The 25,615-nt window shown below is 31.9% G+C and overlaps 1 long non-coding RNA gene across 1 annotated transcript; it reads left to right on the top strand.

Moving 5' to 3' along the window:
- Window positions 1-18,351: 18,351 nt before the first annotated feature.
- LOC112747527 (uncharacterized) lies at window positions 18,352-22,338 on the top strand. The gene is made up of 2 exons (XR_003174926.3): window positions 18,352-20,613; window positions 21,563-22,338. It is a non-coding gene; the product is annotated as an uncharacterized lncRNA (long non-coding RNA).
- Window positions 22,339-25,615: the final 3,277 nt, after the last annotated feature.

Here is a 25,615-nt window from a genome sequence, read left to right as displayed (position 1 = left end):
TTTCCAAATCAATAAACACCATATGTAGATCCCTTTTATTACTACGATACCTCTCCATCATCCTTCTTAATAGGTATATCGCTTCAATGGTAGATCAGCCTGGCATAAATCCAAATTGGTTCTCTGTTACTTGTGTCTCTTTTCTCAACCTCCGTTCTATCACACTTTCCCATAACTTCATGGTATGACTCATAAGCTTGATTCCTCTATAGTTTCCGCAACTTTGTATATCCCCCTTATTCTTGTAGATAGGTACCAAGGTGCTCTTTCTCCACTCATCAGGCATCCTCTTTGACCTTAAAATCTCATTAAAAAGCTTGGTTAAACAGTTGATGCCTTTTTCTACAAGACCCTTCCAAACCTCAATCGGGATATTATCAGGTCCTAATGTCCTGTCATTTTTCATCTGCTTTAGAGCCTCTTTTACCTCGAAGTCTCGAATCCTTCGATAGTAGTCAAAGTTTTGATCTTCTTCCCTTGTTCATAACCGACCAAGGCTCGAAAGAGTCTTCTGTCCCTCATTAAATAACTCGTAGAAGTAGCTCTTCTACCTTTCATTAATCTTCTCCTCTTGAGCCAACACCTCTCTATCCTTATCCTTTATGCACTTAACCTGATCCAAATCTCTCGTTCTTCTTTCACGTCTCTTTGCGATTCTATATATACATTTTTCTCCTTCTTTCGTGCCCAAAGACTGGTAGATACCCTCATATGCTCTTGTTCTTGTTTCACTTATAGCCACTTTTGTCTCTTTCTTAGCCACCTTATATTTTCCCCAGTTGTCTGCGTTACGGAATAAAGACCACTCTTTAAAGCACTCCTTTTTTATCTTTATCTTTTCTTGTACACTTGTATTCCACCACTATGACTCCTTGTCTCTTGGTCCTATTCCTTTAGATTCACCAAAGCTTTCTTTTGCTATTCTTCTAATAACTTCTGCCATCTCCCTCCACATCTCCGCGCTTCCATTCCCATCCCATTTTGCCTCTTCTCCTATCTGTCTTAGGAAGCTTCTTTGTTCCTCATCTTTCATCCGTCACTACCTCGTTCTTGGGTTCTTCGTATGATGTCTTTTCCTCAATTTTTGCTCAACGCAAAAATCCATGACTAGCACCCTATGTTGTGTTGTCAAACTCTCTCCCAGGATAATTTTATAATTAATGCAAAATTTCTGGTCGACTCTCCTCAACAAGAAGAAGTCGATTTGAGAGCTTGTCATGCCACTCTTATAGGTTATAAGATGTTCGTCTCTCGTTTTAAAATAAGTATTTACGATGAGAAGATCAAAGGTTGAGGAAAAGGCTGGGAGCTAAGGTTTTGGTTGCCGGTGATTTCGAGTTGAGGCGAAAAGGACTCTGTGAGACGTTGGATTATGGAATTGCGTTTTGAGGTAGGGGCGCTTTCCAAAAATTTTGTTTTATGTATTGAAATTATTACATATGGATACTGAGGTGAAACGCTGTGTATTTGGTGATTGTATCTGCCTTATGTATTATTTGATTGTCTTGAATGATTATGGATGTTTGTTTGGCTGAATCGTTGTACGGTTTTGTGAAATATAATGTTTTGAAGTTGATTATTTAAAGATTTGAAATCTGAATTTAATCCGTTGATGATTGATTTGAATTAAGTTAATTATTTTGATGATGTGAAAAGTTGAATGCACTTTTGAATTCAACCTGGTTTACTTTAATTGACTTAGTTTTGGACAAATGATTTATTGCTGAACCGATTCTTTTAAGCTTTGGAAATGAGTTAGATCGGTTGATATTGAGTTGATTTTGAAATGGTTTCCTTGAGATATGCCACTGAGGCGACTGTTGGATTTAGCTTGCTTTTGAATTGATTTCTGGTTTTGAGCTGTTGAAAAGGAATGAGAAACGGTTTAGTTGGGATCCGAACCGGGTGGCAAAGTCCAAGTTTTAGGGGAGATGCTGTCGAAATTTCTATAAAATCTGTGTCTTTATTTGAAATATTATTTGGGAAATTTTGAGTTTAATACCTTTCCTATTTACTTCGAGGATTGTAAATTTAGGGCTTCTTTTATTATATTTACTTAGAACAATTATGAAAGCGATGAAGCTACGCTTTGAAAGAATTGTTAAAAGAGAATCATGATTTCCCCTTATTTTCTATGAAGAATAGTATGCCTTTAGGTACAAGTCATTCGAAAGAGAATTTTGCCTTGCGGCTGTTTTAAAAGGTAAAACGAATTTACGTTTTTCTCTATTAACATAAAGATTGTCCCTTGAAAGAGTTTTTGTGATTTTAAAAGGACTTGGATTTTGATTGATGAACCTCATTATTTTGATGTTTTAAATAAGATTCAGAGTATCCTTCGAACTCTAGTTTAAAACAACAAAAATGATTCTCTTAGCAGTTTGAAACGCTTCAGATTTAATTATGGAATTGAAGCCGATTTTGTTTAAGTAAAGGAAATGGCTTTGGGAAGAGTAATTGATTACATGACTCGTATTGGCTTAGATCCTATTTTATTACTCAAATCAAGAAACCAAGGTGTTTAATGATTTTAAGTGAATCTGGCAAAATGAGTTATGATATCCTCCCCTAAAGACTTGGGACTCTGTTGAGAAACTTTTGTTATAAAATCCCATTGTTTGATGGGTGATTTTGAATACTTTGAAGTAAATGCTTAACTTGCCATGGTTTTGGAAGTTTCGGAAAGAGAATGCTGAGAGTGGCTTTGTTTTAAAAAGGGAACTCACTTTGAGTAAATTTGGCTTATGAGCCTGAGATGATTTGAAAAAGGAGATCCTCAAAGACAAAGCTGAAAAGAGTTGAAATTTGATCTCAAAGTGAAATGATTTGAGAAAAAGTGAATTATGGCTTGAATGCCGATTTTATGAATTTGATGATGTTGAATGGTGGAAGTGCTATTTTGTTATGAGCCAGAATGGCTGTGTATGCTATTGAGTCATGGCTGATTGCCGAATGAGTTATGAGCCGTATGGCTGACTATGAATTATGAATTTAAGCCGAAGGGCTGTATTTATTGATAAATTGGTTGGTTCTGGATTGAACCGTGAGCCGGATGGCTGAGATGGATGGTGATCCATGGGTGAGTATAAATGCATGTATGCAATTGAATGAATTGTGAATTTAAGCTGGATGGCTGAGATGAATGTTGAATGTGAGTACGCTTGTGTTTTTTCTCTGGTTATAAGGGTGACAGGGCATTGATACCCTCTAATGGCGACAGGGCGCAGATACCCTCTAATGGCGACAGGGTGCAAATACCCTCTAATGGTGACAGGGCACATATTCCCTTTAATGATATTAATGCGCAACAGAGAGACTGTGCCCGGGTTAGCTACCGGACACGTCGGGTTGGCTTGATAACCGACAGATGATATCATCAGCCACTAGGACAAGCATGCATCATATGCATCTATGTGACATTGTTTGGGTGTGCATATTGTACGTTGTTTGCCTTTGTGATTAACTGCTAATTGTTCTACTTGCTGTAACTGTTTGTTTGTGCCTGAACTTCCTATCTGTGTTTGCATCTGGGACTCTGTTGGATTGTGGTGATTTGTTCATGGTTGGATTGTTTGGGCCTAGGGCCGTGGTTAAAATGAGATGGACCGATGATTGGTTCCAGTTTTGTGTTTTTGGTTTGGAAAAGAATGAAATGCTAATTTGGTTCACCATGGTTAAACCTTTTTAAAAGGCTTTTGAGTTTTTGAGAATTGAATAGTTCCTCTTTTAGAAAAGATTTCCGACTTTACTTTTATTGTAAACCGTTATTTTTGAAAAGAGGCATAAGACGGTTATTAATCACCGGTACGGTTTATCTTCACGTATCCTATTACAGTAATTCCCAAAAACCCTCGACTGAGAACCCTTTCGAGGATGATGTTCTCACCCCCCTACATTTTTTCCCTTTCAGGATATGGATGCAGATGTCAAGAAGAATTTATTTAATTGTTGTTGAGATGCTCTGTGCTGCTTTAGTTATTATTTATTGTACCCTCGCCTTTATCCTAATATATTTTGTAAGAGGGATAGGGATTGTATTAGTTAATGTTTGTAATATTATTTATATATATGTATGTATATATATGGATGTACTCTTTATGAGTATCTGTAAGTTGTATGGTATGTATGGATATACGTTGTATAGCAAAAGTACTTTTGGGAGCGGTTTTGCGCTTTAAAGTTTTAAACAGGCTCGTATTTTAGTATTAAATAATATAAGTGTCGTCGTAATGTTCTAGCTATCAGAGTCGCGCAGTCGGAAGCGTGAGTTTTGGTAGTTAGGGTATTACATTATGCTATAAGAGTAGTCCTTCCTGTAGAGCCTGAGGAATGGACCGACTATACTTCAGTTGCATACTCTGAGCGTTTGTCATGTACTAAGTCTTGTCGAATGACGAGGATTAGAGCTTTATGCACATGATGGTCTATTGATTAACGTTGTTAGTCTTGCATTGCATGATTCTTGGTATTAAATTTGGCCGACTTAATACTAGTAAATTTTGTATATGAAAGTACTAATGGGTTATCATAAATGATATACGAGTTTTGAGTAAAGCAAATCGCGGGTTTTGGGAACGTTAGAAACTATTTCTCGAGGCTATTCAGTTGTGTATCTTGGAGTTTGTTCGAGTCGACCTGTTCTTTCATATCCTAACTTGAAGTTCTTATTTGCTACTCCTCTTAAAAAGTAATTTGATGTTTCCACTCAGTTTCTCTATTCATATGCATTCTTGTTTGATCTTAAGTGCATATGCTTGTTTAAAATCCTTGTTGCATCTATCTTCCTCTGTTTGAATTATTCTTGATTCATGTATTCTTTGATATGGCTTTGAACTTGTCCTAATGCGTTGTACATTTTAACTCCGGGATTCCGAGTTCATTATTAGAGAAATTGTTGATTCAGTTTTTCTCTTATTTGACAGTGAGCACAACCAATTTTGAAGATTTCTCATATCGCTTAGCAACTATCTATTTTTAATACCTTGCCTGTAGTTTTACTGGTTTATGGAACTACATTTACCTTAAATTACAATTTCGCTTTCTAGTAATTTTACTATAGTTCCAATGCACATGTTCATTTGATTATGTATTTGGATATTTTTCAACATTTTGAAAAGAAAGGATTTATCACTTTTGTCCCGGTTGAGTTTCGTTTGATAAGCTTTACTTAACTTATTTTGAATTGAGTTTGATTAAGCATGCTATAAGTTTTATGCCATTGTTGTTTTGAAAATGTTGGCCTCATAGCTTTCTTCTTATGAACGGACTAAAGTTTCTCTTAAGCCTTCCATCTCCATAGGTGTCGTGATTGGCTTTGTTTTTAACTGACCTTTTACATCTTGTGAACATTGCCATTGATCTTGGTTTTCCTTTTTTGTGAATCACATTCTTATGTGGGTTAGTTTGATTCATTTCAAAATTAGTGCATCGTTTATCCTCTCATTATCCTTACAAGAGTTTTTAGTCAAAGGTTTATCCTTAGAAAATTACTAATGATTGAGTTGTCCTTTTCTATGACTTTTGTGTTCTTTTGGATCAACTGAAAGCTTGTTTGATGTCGCATGCCTAGTGGATCTTGTTTTAACTACCTTGGTTTAAGATCTTTTCTTGTATGGCTTGACTCCTTTTAAGTACATCCTAATTTTCGTGGATACCTTTCTGAGATGGTGATTTCAAGTATACTTTTGGAGTCTTGTTTTGAACATTTTAAAGAAGTTTAGAATTCTCTTTGAAGAAATACTAAACGGAATTTATTTTCTATTGCTTGGTTATGATAGAAACCATTGTTCAAATTTTGGAAAAGTTATTTTAAAGTTGGCATGCGCTATTTTAAATAAAGTTTTGAAGAAATTCCTTGTTTAGTGGAAATCTGTTCTTTTGTAACGCACCACTTATTTCCCCTACCAATTTATAAGCAAACTTTTACCTCGGATTTTCTCTTCCAAGTAGAGTTTAACTTTCTCTTTCGTCCTTGCTAAAACTCTTATACACGCTTGTTTGAATATGGACTTTGGGAATTTTTGAACAAGCATTTGATTGTTCTTTCGAGTCTTCTGAACTACGTTTGGTTAAGATTGTGCACCTAATTATCTTTCTAACATATTTGAGGAAATATTTTGGCTCTTAGCCAAACTTGTGAGCATTTTGTTTTCAAAACTCTGCATAATCTACTTCAATATGAAGTTGAATTAGAGCGAAGCCACGTTTATGCTTTTGTTACTCTCTTGAAGAATGTTTATTACTTGACTTTCTTTTAAACTGCGAATTGATTTTTTTGCAAGTTTTCGGCTCTTTTAACGAATAGAGTATTCGGAAGTATTTCATTTATGCTCGAGTTCTGTGAGCTTTGTCTTGGGTCTGAGATATTCTTTTCTGTAAACCTCATACTTCTTCGACTCAGCTTGAAATTGTTTCAAACTAATGCGCGGATCTTCTCTTATTGGTTCTATTGAATTTCTTTGATCCGAGGGTTATCTTTGAAGTTGTCAATCGAATTGTGTCTAGCAAACTTCAGTGCTTGAGCATCCTTGTTTATCTGGAATTAGATACGTTCTCTTGGATCTATGAGTACTATCCTTGACATTTGACTCTCCTTTTTGAATCTTGTATCCTTCTGAGTAGACTCAAAAATTGTTTTGATATCACGTGCAACTTGTAGACGTAGTAACGCAATGCGTTAGTTCTTTAAGACGTGATATGTGTATACGAAAATTGGAGCGGTAGGTGTGCAACATTATAAGTTGTGTTTGTTTTGTTCCTTGCGAACGGGTTTGCGGTTGTTAGGCTTATGATCGGCTATGAGGTTGTAAAATGATTGGTGGAGTTGGGAAATTGAAGTTCTGAAGTGGGAACAAGATTTGTCGGCGAACGTTATGCCGCTGTTTAAATACCAACATGCTTTGCAGCCTTTTGCCACACTAATTACCACTTTGCCTTGTGAATGCCTATCCTGATTTGCACCCTATTTTGGCACCTCAAGTTTTTGTAAAGCCTTGAGATCATATGACCTTGTGCATTGAGCCTATCTTGTAACGTTTGCTTTGCAATCACACTCCTACCTTTGTATCTTTATGCATACGACCATCCAAGTATTTGAAAAACCGTATATATGTTTATATGTTGAGATATTTTGTTTCTTCCTTAAATGTGTTCAAGGGTGAACTGTTATGAGACTTCTTTCGTTTTGTATCAATTTTCGAGGAAGAAAATTTTTATAAGGTGGGTAGAATGTAAGACCCAAAACCTTTGAAAAGTCTGATTATGATCAAGTCTCAAATCGTATAGTTATTTATAGACTTAATTTCAGAAATTATTTTATTAAAGATAATTAAGGCAAGTTTTGATATATTGAATTTGAGATGAGTTATGATTATTATCCAATTTTATAATTAATGGATTATTTTCTATATTTGAATTATAAAGTTGTTAATTATGAAATAATAAGAATTTTATATGATTTGGACTAAGTAATTAATATTTTAAATATTAATACTGCTGTTTTGGAAAATGAAGAAATTAAGTGTATTATTTCTAATTTTTGGATTTGAACATTTTATTGAAAATAATTTGTGAAATTGATTAGCAAAATGGTATTTTTTTATATACAATTAGTGTTGGATTTAATTTGGGTTTTAATTATTATATTATTCCCAAATTTATTTGAAATTACCAATTTACCCCTAACCCTAATTTTCAAAATAATAAAACCCTAACCCCTAAAACCTACCCGGTTATCCGTTTCCCCCAAGACCCATCAGCAACCCAAACACACAGCAACACAACAAGCAAACACAGCAGGTGCATACACTCAACGCAGAAAGGGGGAGAAGAGAAACGTGAAGAAGGAGAGGGGAGGGGAGGATGGCGCCGGCGGGCATCACTGCCGCCGCGCCGTCGTGTCGTGCAGAGGATAGAGAAGTGAGAGCCGAGAAAAGAGGCCGCTGCGGTCGAGCTTGCCGTCGTCCTCATGGTACTCCCACTGTCGGGCTCACAAGCATGGAGGAAGCACAACTGCCTCGGAGTCTGCCGTCAGGTCGAGTCGAAGGAAGAGAGACGCGCGGGGTCGTCGTCGCGACCAGAGGGGAGATCTGAAAGGGAAGGAAGAGAGCGAAGGGGTCCTCGCCGCCATGCTTAGCCTGTTGCGAGCCCCGCCGCGCTGCGCCGCCAGTGCCTTGTTGTCACCATCGATGGAGGAGAGAAGGGAGAACGCTCGCGAGGAGCTGCTGCAGAGCCAGCCGCCACCACCGAGCGTCTATAGTCACTGCATTTCCCCGCGGTTGAGGGCGTCTCCACCACCGCACCTTGGCCGACGGTACTGCCGATCTGCTGCTCTGCGGTGCGTAGCTGGAACTTCTGTTGCTGATGCTGGAGATTGGTGGTTGCCGGAAGACACTATTGTTGTCACTGCTGAAAGAGGGAAAAGCCGTGGCATTGTTCTGGCCGCCAGGAGAAGTTATGAGACCACCGGAACCACCGCTGGAGCTTCTGGCTACTTCTGTCGTTGCCGGAAAAGTTGCTGGTAAGGGTTTTATTTGAGGTTTCTGTTCTTTTTGAATTCTGAGGTTACTATGGTCACTGCCTGCTGGTTTCAGTCATCGTGATTGGAATTCGTCGCCGTTGCCACTTGAGGTGGCTGCTGAGCTGCCGCCGAGCCGGTTCGGAGACCGCCGCGGTGTCGGTTCAGCCTTTCCTCCTTCGATTCGGTAAGCGTTTTCGATTTGAAAGCCCTTTAGTTACTGTTTTGTTATCATACGCTGAGGTTTGTGGCGTTAATTGCTATACGATTGAGTTTTGGTTATTATATGTTGCGAATAGTGTTGCTATGGTTATTGTGAAAGTGGCTGGGAGCTGAGGTTTTGGTTACCGGTGATTTTGAGTTGAGGCGGAAAGGACTCTGTGAGACGTTGGGTTATGGAATTGCGTTTTGAGGTAGGGGCGCTTTTCAAAAATTATGTTTTATGTATTGGAATTATTACATATGGATATTGAGGTGAGACACTGTGTATTTGGTGATTATATCTGCCTTATGTATTATTTGATTATCTTGAATGATTATGGATGTTTGTTTGGCTGAATTGTTGTGCGACTTTGTGAAATGTAATGTTTTGAAGTTGATTATTTAAAGATTTGAAATCTGAATTTAATCCGTTGAGGATTGATTTGAATTGAGTTAATTATTTTGATGATGTGAAAAGTTGAATGTACTTTTGTATTCAACCTGGTTTACTTTAATTGTCTTGGTTTTGGACAAATAATTTATTGCTGAACCGATTCTTTTAAGCTTTGGAAATGAGTTAGATCAGTTGATATTGAGTTGATTTTGAAATGGTTTCCTTGAGATATGCCACTGAGGCGACTGTTGGATTTAGCTTGCTTTTGAATTGATTTCTGGTTTTGAGCTGTTGAAAAGGAATGAGAAACAGTTTAGTTGGGACCTGAACCGGATGGCAAAGTCCAAGTTTTAGGAGAGATGCTGCCAAAATTTCTATAAAATCCGAGTCTTTATTTGAAATGTTATTTCGGAAATTTTGAGTTTAATGCCTTTCCTATTTACTTCGAGGATTGTAAATTTAGGGCTTCTTTTATTATCTTTACTTAGAACAATTATGAAAGCGATGAAGCTATGCTTTGAAAAAATTGTTAAAAGAGAATCATGATTTTCCCTTATTTTCCAAGAAGAATAGTATGCATTTGGGTACAAGTCATTCGAAAGAGAATTTTACCTTGCGGTTGTTTTAAAAGGTAAAACGGGTTTACGTTTTTCTCTATTAACATAAAGATTGTCCCTTGGAAGAGTTTTTGTGATTTTAAAGGACTTGGATTTTGATTGATGAACCTCATTATTTTGACGTTTTAAATAAGATTCATAGTATCCTTCAAACTCTAGTTTAAAACAAAAAAAATGATTCTCTTAGCAGTTTGAAACGCTTCAGATTTAATTATGGAATTGAAGCCGATTTTGTTTAAGTAAAGGAAATGACTTTGACAAGAGTAATTGATTATATGACTCGGATTGGCTTATATCCTATTTTATTACTCAAATCAGGAAACCAAGGTGTTTAATGATTTTAAGTGAATTTGGCAAAATGAGTTATGATATCCTCCCCTAAAGACTTGGGACTCTGTCGAGAAACTTTTGTTATAAAATCCCATTGTTGGATGGGTGATTTTGAATACTTTGAAGTAAATCCTTAACTTGCCATGGTTTTGGAAGTTTTGGAAAGAGAATGTTGAGAGTGGCTTTGTTTTAAAAAGAGAACTCACTTTGAGTAAATTTGGCTTATGAGCCTGATATGATTTGAAAAAGGAGATCCTCAAAGCTAAAGCTGAAAAGAGTTGAAACTTGATTTCAAAGTGAAATGATTTGAGAAAAAGTGAATTATGGCTTGAATGCCGATTTTATGAATTTGATGATGTTGAATGGTGGAAGTGCTATTTTGTTATGAGCTGGAATGACTATGTATGCTATTGAGTCACGGCTGATTGCCGAATGAGTTATGAGCCGTATGGCTGACTATGAATTATGAATTTAAGCCGAAGGGCTGTATTTATTGATATATTGGTTGATTCTGGATTGAACCGTGAGCCGGATGGCTAAGATGGATGGTGATCCATGGTTGAGTATAAATGCATGTATGCAATTGAATGAATTGTGAATTTAAGCCGGATGGCTGAGATGAATGTTGAATGTGAGTACGTTTGTGTTTTCTCTCTGGTTGTAAGGGGGTGACAGGGCATCGATACCCTCTAATGGCGACAGGGTGCAGATACCCTCTAATGGTGACAGGGTGCAGATACCCTCTAATGATATTAATGCGCAACAGAGAGACTGTGCCTGGGTTAGCTACCAGACACATCGGATTGGCTTGATAACTGACAGATGATATCAGCAGCCACTAGGACAGGCATGCATCATATGCATCTATGTGACATTGTTTGGGTGTGCATATTGTACGTGGTTTGCCTTTGTGATTAACTGCTAATTGTTCTACTTGCTATAACTGTTTGTTTGTGCCTGAACTTCCTATCTGTATTTGCGTCTGGGACTCTGTTGGATTGTGGTGATTTGTTGATGGTTGGATTGTTTGGGCCTAGGGCCATTGTTGAAATGAGATGGACCAATAATTGGTTTCGGTTTTGTGTTTTTGGTTTGAAAAAATATGAAATGCTAATTTGGTTCAGCATGGTTAAACCTTTTTAAAAGGCTTTTGAGTTTTTGAGAATTGAACGGTTCCTCTTTTAGAAAAGATTTTCGACTTTACTTTTATTGTAAACCGTTATTTTTGAAAAGAGGCATAAGACGATTATTAATCACTGGTACGGTTTATCTTCACGTATCCTATTACAGTAATTCCCAAAAACCCTCTACTGAGAACCATTTCGATGATGATGTTCTCACCCCCCTACATTTTTCTCCTTTCAAGATATGGACGCAGATGTCGAGAAGAATTTATTTAATTGTTGTTGAGATGCTCTGTGCTGCTTTAGTTATTATTTATTGTACCTTCACCTTTATCCTGATATATTTTGTAAGAGGAATAGGGATTGTATTGATTAATGTTTGTAATATTATTTATATATATGTATGTATATATATGGATGTACTCTTTATGACTTTCTGTAAGTTGTATGGTATGTATGGATATACGTTGTATAGCAAAAGTATTTTTGGGAGCGGTTTTGCGGTTTAAAGTTTTAAACAGGCTCATTTTTTAGTATTAAATAATATAAGTGTCGTCGTAATGTCCGAGCTATCAGAGTCGCGCAGCCAGAAGCGTGAGTTTTGATAATTAGGGTATTTCAGACTACACATTTTAATATAAAAAATTCTAATTTTTGTGTCTATCATTTGTGTGCCAAACTTATTAAATCTATCTTCTATAATGAATATTAAATATTATTTATTTAACGTTTTTGAGTTTGACAAATTAAACGTCAAACTTTTAGGTACAATAATAATTTAATTTTGATGTACTGTTACTATAAAGTAATTTTACTCTTACATTCAATCATGTAATGTCACATCATAAAAAATAATTACTTTTTTTATTAGTCATGTGAATGGTCATTTAAAAAAACAGATGTAATTGTATGACTGCCATTAAAATTAAACTCACAATAATAAACACTTTATTACATTACCTTACTACATTATTATTCAAGAATGCTTTTAGATTGGATCATATCCATAAATTCAGAGTATTTATCTACATTCGATTTGTAATTTATGATTCAATATACACTTAAATAAGATCGAATCGTAGACATCATATTTGTACGTGTGGATTTGATCCACATATCTGCATGAAATAATAAATAAATAAATAAAATATATATTGTATTTATAATTTATTTTAATTAATAATTATTATTTATATGTGTTGTATTATTTTATTTTTATAAAAAGTTAGTTTATTAATTTTTTAAGAGTTAAGAAAAAAAGAGAATTTTATTATTTTTTAAAAAATAAATCTTTTATAATATATTTTTTTGTCCTTATATATAATATCCAATCTTATTCGGTCTCCGATCTAGATCGCATCGAATCTAATATAAAAAGTGTTGATATTAGTTTTGATTTGATCTAGCGGATTAAATTGAGATTTTGACCATATTTATGGTCTATTTGAAAAGTAATTTTTTGAACTTTCGATTTATGAAAAGTAGTAGTATTAATATTTGGTGCAATTTTTAAAACCAAAACACAGATTTTTAAAAAGCTATTTAGAAGTTTATAAAAAAGTTAAAAAAAATGACTTCTCTCATAATACTGCTACTTTTTATCACATTTCTATAAAATAAACACTTTTAGAACTAAAAATCTAAATACAAAATAATTTATTTATAAACTATTTTGATATAATCATTTAGGAAGATGTTCACGTATGCCGATGTCCTTTTTGAAATATGATATTCCAACAACGTTAACCATTTAGATATAATAATAAAAAAAATACAAGGTCCAGATTTAGCGAGTGAAACACATATGAACATGAAGGTTGGATGGTGCATGTAGACATGCAACCGTTTTTTCTTTTAACAAGTTTTGTATGATTGAAGTTATCAGCTTGTCCTTATAGACCAATTTTAAAAGCCATTTTTTTCCAGCCGCCATATGTGATATGTCTTAACTGAGCTGCACTAAATGGCGTTATTTTTCTTCTTTTTTTGAACGAGTGTCACAACAATAATCATGCAATGTATATAAAAAAAGTTTAGTTATTGTGTATAAAGATATCTTTGATTTTCATAAAATTTTTTATTATAGTACTATAAAATAGTTAAATTATTTATTTATTATTTGATTATTCTAATATATTAAGTTTAATTATTTTAATAGTTAATTATTTAATTAAAAATATATAAATTAATATGTATAAATCTATAAACAAAAACAAAATTTTGTGTAAAGGAAGAGGGGCAATGCTCCCTCTTAATTTTTTTTAACAAATTATGTATAAATTTTTATTTAACTATTTTTTTTATAAAATTAATTTTTAGTTTTTTTTTAAATATAACATAACTCCGTTCCTATGTTATCTTAATATATAGTAATTATTTTAATATTTAATTTTTTGTAAGCACATAGTATTTTTTAACTTGCAAATATGTTTAATTTGTAATGAGCTTAAAATTTATTTAAATATTGATAGAAAATAATGGTAAGTTCTTAATTTTGTTTGTAATCAAAATTATATATGTTATATTTTGTAAAACCTAAAAATTTATTTTAGTAGGAATTTTGAATATTAATAAAAAATAGAGTAAGACTTTATAAGAAATAAAATACTTTAAATTAAGTACAACGGGAGTTCTTCTTTTGATAATTAATGAATATATTTAAAAATTTAATTTGATATCATCAATATGATTGGATAATCAATCATATTTTTTAATTTTAGGTTTATGAATTGTATTTTTCTAATTAATTTATAATTTAAAAAATTTAAATTTGATTAAATACAGTTAATTTAGTCAATGATGTATGTAGTATTTATTATCACAAAATTAATGATTTTTTATTTACCAAAATTATTATATAAATTATTCATGGTTACATAGATAAGATAGAATATAACTATCATGAAAAAAAAAATGAATAGAACAAGTCATGAATTATGCAATAATAGTTAGGATTTAAATATTATACTATCAATTCTTTTGTATTATCGTAACGGAAGCGGTTCTTGAGCATGATTTTTTTTGGGGCAGGAGATTATATTCCTTTTTCAATTCTTTTTATTTATATTCTATACGTTATTCTATTATTCATTGAATTTCCTTTATTTTCCGATAATTTACCTTTTCTTAAAATAATTGACATTGTTGTAGCCTTAAAAATCTGTGGTTTGGTTGCTCGAATTCAATAATTTTTTTTTTCAATTCATGTATTCTTACCACACATTTTTTGTTGAAATGAGTAAACTATTAATTAGTGATGAAAAAGCAAATCTAAAAATGTAAAGCTTGAAATATCTCCATTGAGTTTGGCTGAACAATATGTTGTCTTTATATTTGTATGATTGTACGCATCCAAATGATGGAACAGACGAGGCAGCGCTTGCTGAATTTATAGTCTTGGATATACATCTTAATTCTTAAGATCAAAGTTATGAAAATGAAAATGATTAATAAAATGTGCCTTGAAGACTCATGATTAGTAATATTTAGACGTTTGATAAGATAGTTTATGAAGAATACTTGATTGGCCATGTAAACTGTTAATTAGTCCTTTTCACTTTTCATTTTATCTAACTTGGTTAATGTACATGACATTGCAGTAGTTATTTATATAAGAATAGTTTTAATGAATCTATTTAACCAGTTTTTGCTTTAACCTCTTAGTTGCGAATGTTATTGCAGTTTTTATTTCATATTTTAGTTAAGAATCATATACAACTAAATATACTTGCAAATGTTAAACATGAAGCCAAAATATTTTGATATCTACAAGTAGTTTTTGTTATAGTGAAACTACTTGTCAGATTCTTAAAAGGTTTAGTTTCACTTTTCATTGGACATTCATTACTTGCGAAATTTGTTGAAAAAATTATATACAATTTTTGCAGCATTGTATCATTCGCGAATTATGTTGCGAATTTTGTATATGCAAAAAATTCACAACATTTGTTCGTGTCTTGTTATTTGAAAAGATTTATATTAGACAAATTATATACTAATATTTATAAACAAAAGATTAGATTCTGCAATATTAAATTAAATTAGGTAAAACTGGAATATAACGGATCATGCATGACAAACAAAATAAGGGAGAGTTCCATCTTCTTCACATCTCACAAATTATACTCAAGAAAACACAAGAAGCACAAAGCCAATTTCAATGATAATTCATGGATTCCTCAGTGCCCAAGCTCATGTTCACGTATATTATAGTTTGACAAAAAAATTATCACAAATCACACAAATTATACAACAAACATCCACCACAAACATAGTTATCATAATAAATTACTTTTTAATCCATCAGTTATTAGATGGTTTGTGAATTTATTTATACAAATAGTCATATTTTATCTAATAATAATAGTTATAATTGACGGCTAAACGATCAACTTCAACAATATCAAATAATCAAATTAAACTGTGAACCATAGACAATATTCCCAAACTATTAACATTTACATAAATTATTACTTGCAACACTGTAAATCTGTTATATGCTAGCAGCAATAATTTTAAAAAAATTATACATGAATCGTAGTGGCTCGATGCATGATCTAAAGAGCTAAGTAAACCTTTGGAAAAAGAGCTAAGCAGGGTCTCAAATCGGCACAAATCAAAAGAGGGAAGCAAAAGGGTTGAAAGCACACAACAATTGGACTTGAAGCTGGAATCAGAAGCAGGCGCCGTCGACGGCAATCACTGGCATCAGCGGTTGATTACGGGTCACGGATCACGGTCCCTTAGCGACCGCGAAGCAGTTGGAGCAGCGGATCACGACGGCGAAGGGGTGTTGCACAGCACCGCAGCATCGGACGGCGAGAGAAGAGAGGAGAGGATAATGAATTCTTTTGTTCATGGATTAGCAACTCATGGTTACAAATGGGGAAACTTTACATATTTAAGTCCCAAAGCTAAGCTGCTATTTAAGCTGGAAATTATTTTCCACTTTATCAAGGTTTTTGAGCTGACCAATTGAGTAATTTAAAAGCTATTTCAGAGGCTTATATGGTAATTTAACACCTCACTACATGACAAATATATAACGAAAACCTATTCGTACATAGAATATGATGTTCCACTTTTCATCAGCGGAATACGAGATAATTTTCCAATCATTTATTGTTTAAGCTATTTTTTTAAAAATAACTTAATTAAGATGTTTATCCAAATTTGCTTCCTAACTGTATTTTTGGTTTGTACAGGACATTACACTTTACATGAGGGAAGGAGAGAACCCAACGTTTTGGGTGCTGAGAGAGCATATTTACAGAGAGAAGTAGCCATAGGTTATGTAAAAAACAATAAGGTATAGGTGCCTATGCCAATGGCAATTCAGGTTAAACCGTCAATTAATATTAATGGGGTTTGATTTGCAAGTAATGAACCCAATTCCAAAGTCAGAACCCCTATCTCTTAAATTGACAGACTCCTTAGTAGTCATATCTGAACTTGAAGGAGAACATGCTCAGCACCCTATGCCTCCACCTTTGCTTGACCTTAGCCCTTAGTCCTTAAGATTTTAACTTTTAAATGATCTAAAATTACTACGACTATTCAATATTCACCTTTAAGGCCTCAACCATAGTTTTTTTAAGGCTTTATTATTATTTTTTTTATTTTATTACCCTTCCGTTATCAGATAATTAAAAGAATAGAATCAGAAGATGTAACCATTTTTTTCACGCAATTAGGAAAATTGATCACAAGTCCTCTAGTTTAACATGTGAATGAAGTTATTAGCTATTAAAAATGAAATGTCTCACCTATAATTTAGAAAATAAGCGACAGGACTATGAATTTGTAAAGTCTACAAATATCAATATTCTCCCGCATTTTTTTATATTTGATTGGACATTATAAAAGTTTTCAGGAATTTGTTTCTTAATTTTATCCATTTCTTCATAAATATATGGCATGGCTAATTTTAAATTTCTACACATTTTAGACAATATTGATTTGATTTTCAAGATCTGTGATATCTCAAAATTAATTTCTTCACTTCCTTAGCATCATTTTTATCAGCATATTGGCTAGCTCGCAGCCATTTCTAAAAACCAAACATAAACTGGAGATTATTACTTGCAAAATAAACCTATTTATCATAAAGAAATTCGTTATTTTTTATCTTCTTCACCTTAATTGTTATTTGCACAAGTTATGTTTTGATCTGAGTGGGAATAACATTTTTCTTCTGTATGTTTATAGAATTTTGAAAATTTTAAATATCTCAAAAATAAATAGAGAGATAGAAATTTATCGAACGAACCACACTCCTTCGTATACATTAGGAGTCCATTGATGAGAAGGAGTTAGAAAAAAGTTGAACTCAATTCCTATAATGATGAATATAAGCCTAATTAAAATTTTTGGAGAATTATATATTTGTATATTAATAAAATTATTCACTATTTCTTAAAGTCCAATCTCTCCCTCGAATGAACCATTGAGCCAAGAGAATCGATAAACTAGAAGGGCTTAATTGCCCCAATTTTGTTTCTTCTGTAGTTCAAGATGAGAAAAGAAATTGTAAACTTTGTCCCAATTGGTCTAGCTAATTGTACAAGTTAAAAATTCATTATATGACATATATGAAAGTTATAATTTTCTTTGCATTCCCATTAATAATATATAAGACCGAAATCTTTCTAGTATCCTCAAAAATTAAATCAAGGCAGTTTGTCATGCACATACATGGAGACCAAAATAGCTATTTCTTCTTTTCTTTGCTTTAAACTATAATTTATGCCACCATTGACCATTGTACATCAAATAATTTTTATAAATAATTATTTGATCCTTTTTTTCCCCTCACTTCTGTTACATAAGCAACTCCCAATTAATATTATGTTTTCAATGTTTTCAAGAGGCATGAAGTTTTTTACCTTTTGTGGTACATATTTTATTTAGCACCGTTTAATGCGTAAATATTATATAAGATTTTACACAATTAATAAGATACCCTTTACTGAATATTTATATAAAAAAGATTTACTGGTTGAAGAATGAAGAGAAATATCAATGCTCAACTAGAATAATTAACAATTGAAAATAACAATTTGCTAAAATTAGAGGTTTCTATTTTCCTTATTTTAATATTTTGTAGCTCTTGGTATAAGGAGAAGACATGAACTTAGTATGGCATATATATCTTAGTTCTGAAATCATATCATACATAATAAGTATTTATACAATATTATAAGCCTTTAACTCATCTACCATAAACTTATGATTGCAAGAAAACAAAAGGTGAGTGATTGAGTGATCAATGCATGGCTTAGTTAACTATAACATCTTTTTTCTCTTTATCATTATTGTTACACAAGGGACTTCTCTGGCAGACGAAGAATAATTTTTTTGTTAATTGAAGTTTCATTTAAGGATTTAATATTCGCCAATATAAATTACTACATATATAAGGTAAAATTTAAAATTTTAACACTTATTTAAATAAATTAGTGAATTAACTATTAAATTAACTCAAATTGATTGGGACTCCTAACCTATGAACGAATTATTATGTTTATTACAATATATCATATATGTTCTTAATTACACAATTAGACGACATTATTATCTAATGAATAGTTATCAAATATGATGGTTCAAGAGAGGACATGTATGTTCAAGCTTAATTAACCATGCAAAAACATCATTAGCTTAAATTAGAGATTTTTTTATTAGTATTTTCTAACTCTTGGTATAAGAAGGGGACATGAGCTAAAGGAATATATTAGTTCAAGCTAGTCATATAGAATAAATATTTAGCAAATATTTTAAACCTATATAAAACATTAATTATCATAAACTAGTATTTTCTAACTCTTGGTATAAGAGGGGACATGAACTAAAGGAATATATTAGTTCAAGCTAGTCATATAGAATAAATATTTAGAAAATATTTTAACCCTATATAAAACATCAACTATCATAAACCCCTTATTTCTTATAGTGTCTTGCAAGTATAGTTGTTGCTGTAATATATTATTATTTTTAGTAAAGGACTATATTCATGTATGTCTATGGACGGGCGGAGCCTCATACATTGTAAGGGGCAAAGACTATGGATGAAAGTTGTGAATTCTCTTCACATTTTCAAACTATAGAACAATATAATCTTTTCAATATTCAGAAGAATTAAGTGAAGATAGTTTTGCGCCACGCATAGAAACCAAAATGGTTTCCCTTTTTTTTGCTTTAAACTATAATTTACATTATGCCACCATTGTACATACATCACGTAATTTTTATAATTAATTATTTAATCTTTTTTCCCCTCACTTTTGTTACACAAGCAACTCCTAATTAATATTATTTTTTCAATGTTTTTATGAGGCATGAAGCCTTAATGTCCACCTTTTGTGGTCTATATATATATATATTTTATATTTAGCACAGTTTAATGCACACCATATCGTCATATAAGTTCGTTCTTATTGCACAAAAATTAATTAGATATCCTCTAGTTGAGCTAGAATATATATGTCTTTCCAACTAGAATGATTAACAATTGAAAACAATGCCTAAATTGGAGGTTTCTATTTTGCTTATATTAATATTTTGCAGCTCTTGATATAAGGAAAAGACATGAATTTAGTAAGACGTTCTTAGTTATTCTGGAATCATATCTTACAAAATAAGTATTTATAAAACATGATCATCTATCATAAATTTACGATTGCGAGAAAACAAAAGGAGAGTGATTGATGATGAGTGGCCAATGAAAGTTAACTATAACATTTTATGAGGCATATGAAGCTTTTCAAATTTTATATTAAGCATCGTCTGAAGTTCATTATATAGCATAATATCATATCATATATGTTCTTACACAATTAAATGAAATTATAATCTAATGAATAGTTATCATAGATGGTTCAAGAGACATGTTCAAGCTTAACTATGCAAAAACCTCATTCGCTAAAAATTAGAAGGTTTTTTTATATATTAATATTTTCTAACTCTTGTTACAATGAGGGGACATGACTTAAGAAAGGAATATACTAGTTCTGGCTAGAATAATCATAACAAATATTTAGGGAATATTTTAAGCCTATATAAAGCATATGAACTACATATCATATACTAATGTTTTCAAGATAAAAAAGAAGAGTGATCAATGGCTAAGAATAGTGCAGCACTTGCAATTGCAATGTTAATGATTTTAGTAATTACTTGTTCTGGTGCGATAGATGAGTTTCATCATGAAACTATTCCTGAAGAGGTTTGGACTACATCTTATTATATTGCATCTGGCTCTCTAGAATACTGTGCCAAGGAGTGCACGATACGCTATAAGAACAATTTGAAAATGAAGAAAGAATGTGTTAAGAATTGCATTATCCGCAAATGCAGTCAACTTTTTCCGACAGATAAAACAAAACGGATCGAATGCACTGTCCGTCTTGTTGCCCAGTACAACAAGAAATTCTTGTAAGTATATCTAAGTTTTGGTTTCTATTAATTATATATCTTTGATATGATCATTTCTTTAACTTTTTTAGTTTTAAATTTTGTCTATTAGAACATATTTAATATATGGAGTTACTTCGATAAAAATGTTAAAAGTGTCTTTTTTTTTAATATGTTTTTAATAATTAAAATTTAATGTACACATATAATTAATTAAATTGTTTTATTTTTATTAAAATTAGACCGAACAAATCAGTTTAACTAAAAAATCAATCATTAAATTTTAAATTAGTCTAAATTAATATTTTTTTTATAAAAATAACTACAATATTCCTATAATAAAAAATAACTAAAATACTCTTATTATATATATATATATATATATATATATATATATATATATATCATAATTCCGAATCCTATGACTGCAAAGAAGAAAAAGATTAGAATTTAGTTAGGATTCTCAAAATTGTTATATATAATAAAAATATTTTGGTTATTTTTTATAATAGAGATATTGTAGTCATTTTTTATAGAAAATAATATTAATTTAGACTAGTTTAAGATTTGATTCACTATTTTTTCAGTCAAATTAATTTGTCTGGCCTAATTTTGACAAAAAATAACACAATTTAATTGATTATATGTGTCAAATTTTAATTATTAAAAAATATATTTAAAAAAAGATATTTTAGACATCTTTATTTGAATGACTTTTTTAATATATTACATATTAATTTATACAAGATATATCTAAATGTATACTATAATAATATATAATATCCTAAATTAATGTATTTTATATAGCTGAAGGATCAATCATTTATCGAAGAAAGTATTTGTGGCATTTACAATATCATATAAAACAAAATTCTCGAAGATAATTTAATTAATCATGGTTTATTTCAAAGTTTTGTTTTCATTTTGAAGACTTTTTGTTGGATTAGATCTTAAAGCTTGGTTTCAATAGTGTTAGGGATCCGATGGATTTCAACAACAATTAGCCAAGAGAGGATAAGGCCTGCAAAAAGCATACATAGTTAAAGATTACGAAGATTTCTAAATCCAAACACAATCTTGACGCATCCAAATATATGAAACCCACCAATCCCCCTCATAAAATGCTCCACCTTTAACTATATCTACATCCAAAGTATTTTTTTTTTTCATTTCTATCGTCAACTAAAAACCAAACCAAACCCAAAAACAACAACAAAAATCAAATAAAACTCCTTAAACATTAGATCCAAAGCAGAACCTACATCCTACGGAATATTCTGGAACAACGCAGAACCCTAATGAGGAAGCAAATGATGAGAGGTTTTCGGCAAGAGAATGCCTAGTGCTGCAAGGGAACCAAGGTGAAGCAGGACTTTTGGCGGGAAGCAAATAGTTTGCAGGAGGGAGTTGTGCAACTTTACAATTTTTCATATCTACTCTTCTTCCTTAATGTTACATTGTTATGTGTTTTTTTTTTATTATTAATGTTATGCTTCTCATAGACTAACAAATTTGGTAGTTAAAAATGGGTGTTTTCATTTTATGTTTTTTTTTTTTTTTATGTCGAGGTCAAATTTGATAAATTTTGTTGTTAAATGGAGTATTTTCATTTCTTTGGGACATGATTGAGATTCTTGTTAGAATCATTCCAAAATCCAAAAAGAAGTATATTTGTATTTGGATTTGGATGATTTGATTTATTGACGTACTACTTTTTGAATTGATGTTGGTTTTTGTAATTGTTAATTTTGTGCTTTCTAGTTTGTTTATTTTATTCGTCTCTATATAATTTTATTAAAATTTTAAGGTTAAATTATACAATTAGTTCTTACACTTTTAGTGAAATTACAAATTGGTCTCTACATTTTAAAAATTTGTAATTAAGGTCCAATTTGGATAACCAACTTAATTAAGTTCATTTTGATAAAATAACTTAAACAATAAATGACTCTGTTAAAAGTAACTTATAAATAAGTTATTTTGTGTTTGGATTTTTAACTCTAAAAATGCTTATTTTATAGAAATGTGATAAAAAGTATAAGTATTATGAGAGAAGTAATTTTTTAACTTCTTTATAAGCTCCTAAATAGCTTCTTAGAAAGTTGTAATTTGGTTTTGAAAATTGCACCCGACATTAATACTACTACTTTTCATAAGTCAAAAGTTAAAAAAAAAATTACTTCTAAAGTTTTCCAAACGGACCCTAAGTCTCTCAAGAGAATTAAAATTTATAATTTAGTCTTTACTGTTCAAAAAGTGTTGATTTAACAGAATATTCTCAGCTTATACTAAAAATATTCTGTTAAATTAAACACTTTTTGAACGGCAGGGACTAAATTAAAAATTTTAATTTTTTTTAGGGACCCAATTACAAACTTTTAAAGTGTAGGGACCAACTGTGTAATTTAACCAATTTTTAATTAGGTTTTTATATATATTTTTTATTTTTAATTGAATTTTTACACTACTTTTAATTTTGTAATTAGATCATTCATAGTGTAAAAAATATTAGTGTTGACTGAATATTTCTCTTCAAATTGAAAGCATCTGTAATTAAGAACCTAACTAGATCTTTGATCACATATTTTTTTAGAGGAATATTCTATTAATTTTAACATTTTTGACATAAAAATGATCTAATTATAAAATTAAAAATAGTGTAAGAACATAATAAAAAAAAATATAAAAATCTAACTGTAAATTTAGTAAAGTTATAGAAACTAAAAAGAATAATTACATTTTTTTTATATTACTAATAAAGGATAAAGTACATACAAATGGCACATCGAACTAAAAGAATATTTATCTTTGGAAGCGAGTCGCTGTTGGCAAGAGAATCTTCAAATGTATTTGAAATTGGACTTCGTCTTAGGTGGAAAAAGTATATTCAGATTTTTGGTGGTCTTAAAAAAATATAAAATAAAATAATAAATTACATAAATATCCTCATCTTCTTTCTTTTCTCCCATCTTCTTCTGCTTCTCACATTTTTTTCTCTATAGTCACCGCTGCCACCACCGTTTCTGTTCTATCCACTTTCATGACGGTCCCGCATCCGTATCCACCACCATTACCACCAGCCCTAACTCTAACCAACGGCGAGATAAAAGAACTGACACTCTTGACCACAAATCCCTTAACAGGGGTACACTGGTCAAAATCCAAGTTCACAGGCTTAACAACCATGGGAGAGGATACAGTTTTCCAAGAGCCTCGTCTAAGGACAAAAATAGAATTTTCCTTTCTGTGTGAATCCCTCTCTCTTAAACCCATCAAAGGCTCAGGAGTGTCAATAAGAGGGTGTCTTCTAGGAAGCGGTTTGGCGCTCCGAATGTTGGGGAACGGGCTAATCGGGTTCCAGTCTATCAACGTAGATGAACTGGCCGAGCTACATCTTGTTGCTCAAAACGAAGTCGTGTTGGTCAGAACGGAGTGCAACATAGATGGAGTGCGAGGAATCGGACAGCTTAATGTGGAAGCCGTGTTTGAAGAAGAGGCTCTTCTCGTCGAGCTCCGCAGGGACTATGTCGGTTATTTGTAGGAGGGAGTTACGGTGCTCGCTCGTCGACTTTTTGCCTGTTTTCAGGCCTTATAGAAGCTTCTGGAGGATTGCAGGTGCTAGGTGACGGCGGCTCCTCGTGACGGCTCCTCGTGGCGGTCGTGTTCCTCTTTCAGCGACGTCACCGACAAGAAGGGTGATAGAAAAAAGTTGAAAAGAAAGGACAAAAATATAATTTTAAAATAAAAGTATTTATAAAATATTTAAATACACACACAAATATATATATATATATATATATATAAGTATTATATTATTAATAAAAGTTTTAAATTTGAGCCATTGATTCAAAAATTTAATGGCCATGATTTATAAAGAATCTTGGACTATAAAGATCTTGAAAATATTTTTCCCACAAGAAAGCTCCTTGAAATTGGCTTATTCTATTGTTTTGCTCGATGAGTTTTGGATGCTTTTGAACACAAAGAAGTATTTTTATTTGATGATTCTTTCTTTAACGTATGATTGTTTTTATGTTGAACATAATAATTTTGGATGTTATGATGTATTATTTTTTCTGCCGTTGGAATTGAGGTGTTTTAGATACCATAATTAATGAATTTTAGATGTTTTGATGTAGTAATGAACAATTTTGGAGGTTTGCTGTAAGAATCGTAATTAATTAACTGTTTAATTAAAATAATTTAATTGTTTACAATAGATTTTAAAAATTTATAATATTAATTAAAAAAAATAAATATTATATTTGGATTCGGTAGATTTTTTTGAGTTGGAAAATTTAATTTTCTGTGAAAAAATTGCGTAAAATGCGTACCGGTAAATTAGCCGGTAGTACCGGCTTAAATATGTCCGGTACTGTGTGAGAGCAGTAAAAATGGTAGAAAAATATTGGAAAATAATTAAAGTTGAAAACTAGACACTAATTCTAAAAGTTTGGCCTAAAATTGTGTCAAACGGACCAAAAACACTAATGGATTGGATCGGACTCAAACCTAACATATAAATACTCTCATTAATGCCCATTTCAGCCACTTCACACTTCATAATTCAACACACTCAGCAGCTGGTAGGGTTAGAGAAGAGAGAAAGAATATTATTCACTTCCTCACTCTTTTGCTTGTAACTTGAGCTATGTTGCTCCGATTCGCGAACGGTTTGTGCCCACGCAAAATTCTTGCTGAGCCCGTTAGTTTTAACAAACCAAGGTGGTAAGATTTTTGAAAATCCTTGCCCAGATTTCAGCCCTAAAAAATTCAAAATTTTATGTTTGAATATTGAGTAGATTTTGTATTTTTGATTGATTAGGTGGTATCTAAGCTTGAACTATTGATGGTTTGTGCCCCCAAATACCATCAAAAAAGGTAAGAAGACTTTTTACCTTTGTAAATTTGTGAATTTAATAAACTCTAGGTTGATTTATGGTGATTTATATGATTTTAGCTTGAATGGAGTAATTTGTGGAGTTGTCTTAACTATTTGGAAGCATTTGGACTTGAATTGGTG

This window comes from Arachis hypogaea, chromosome 2, assembly GCF_003086295.3.
Source record: "Arachis hypogaea cultivar Tifrunner chromosome 2, arahy.Tifrunner.gnm2.J5K5, whole genome shotgun sequence".
NCBI classification, from domain to species: Eukaryota; Viridiplantae; Streptophyta; class Magnoliopsida; order Fabales; family Fabaceae; genus Arachis; species Arachis hypogaea.
Note: the sequence above shows the minus strand (reverse complement) of the source record. Positions and strands in the feature narration are given on the sequence as shown.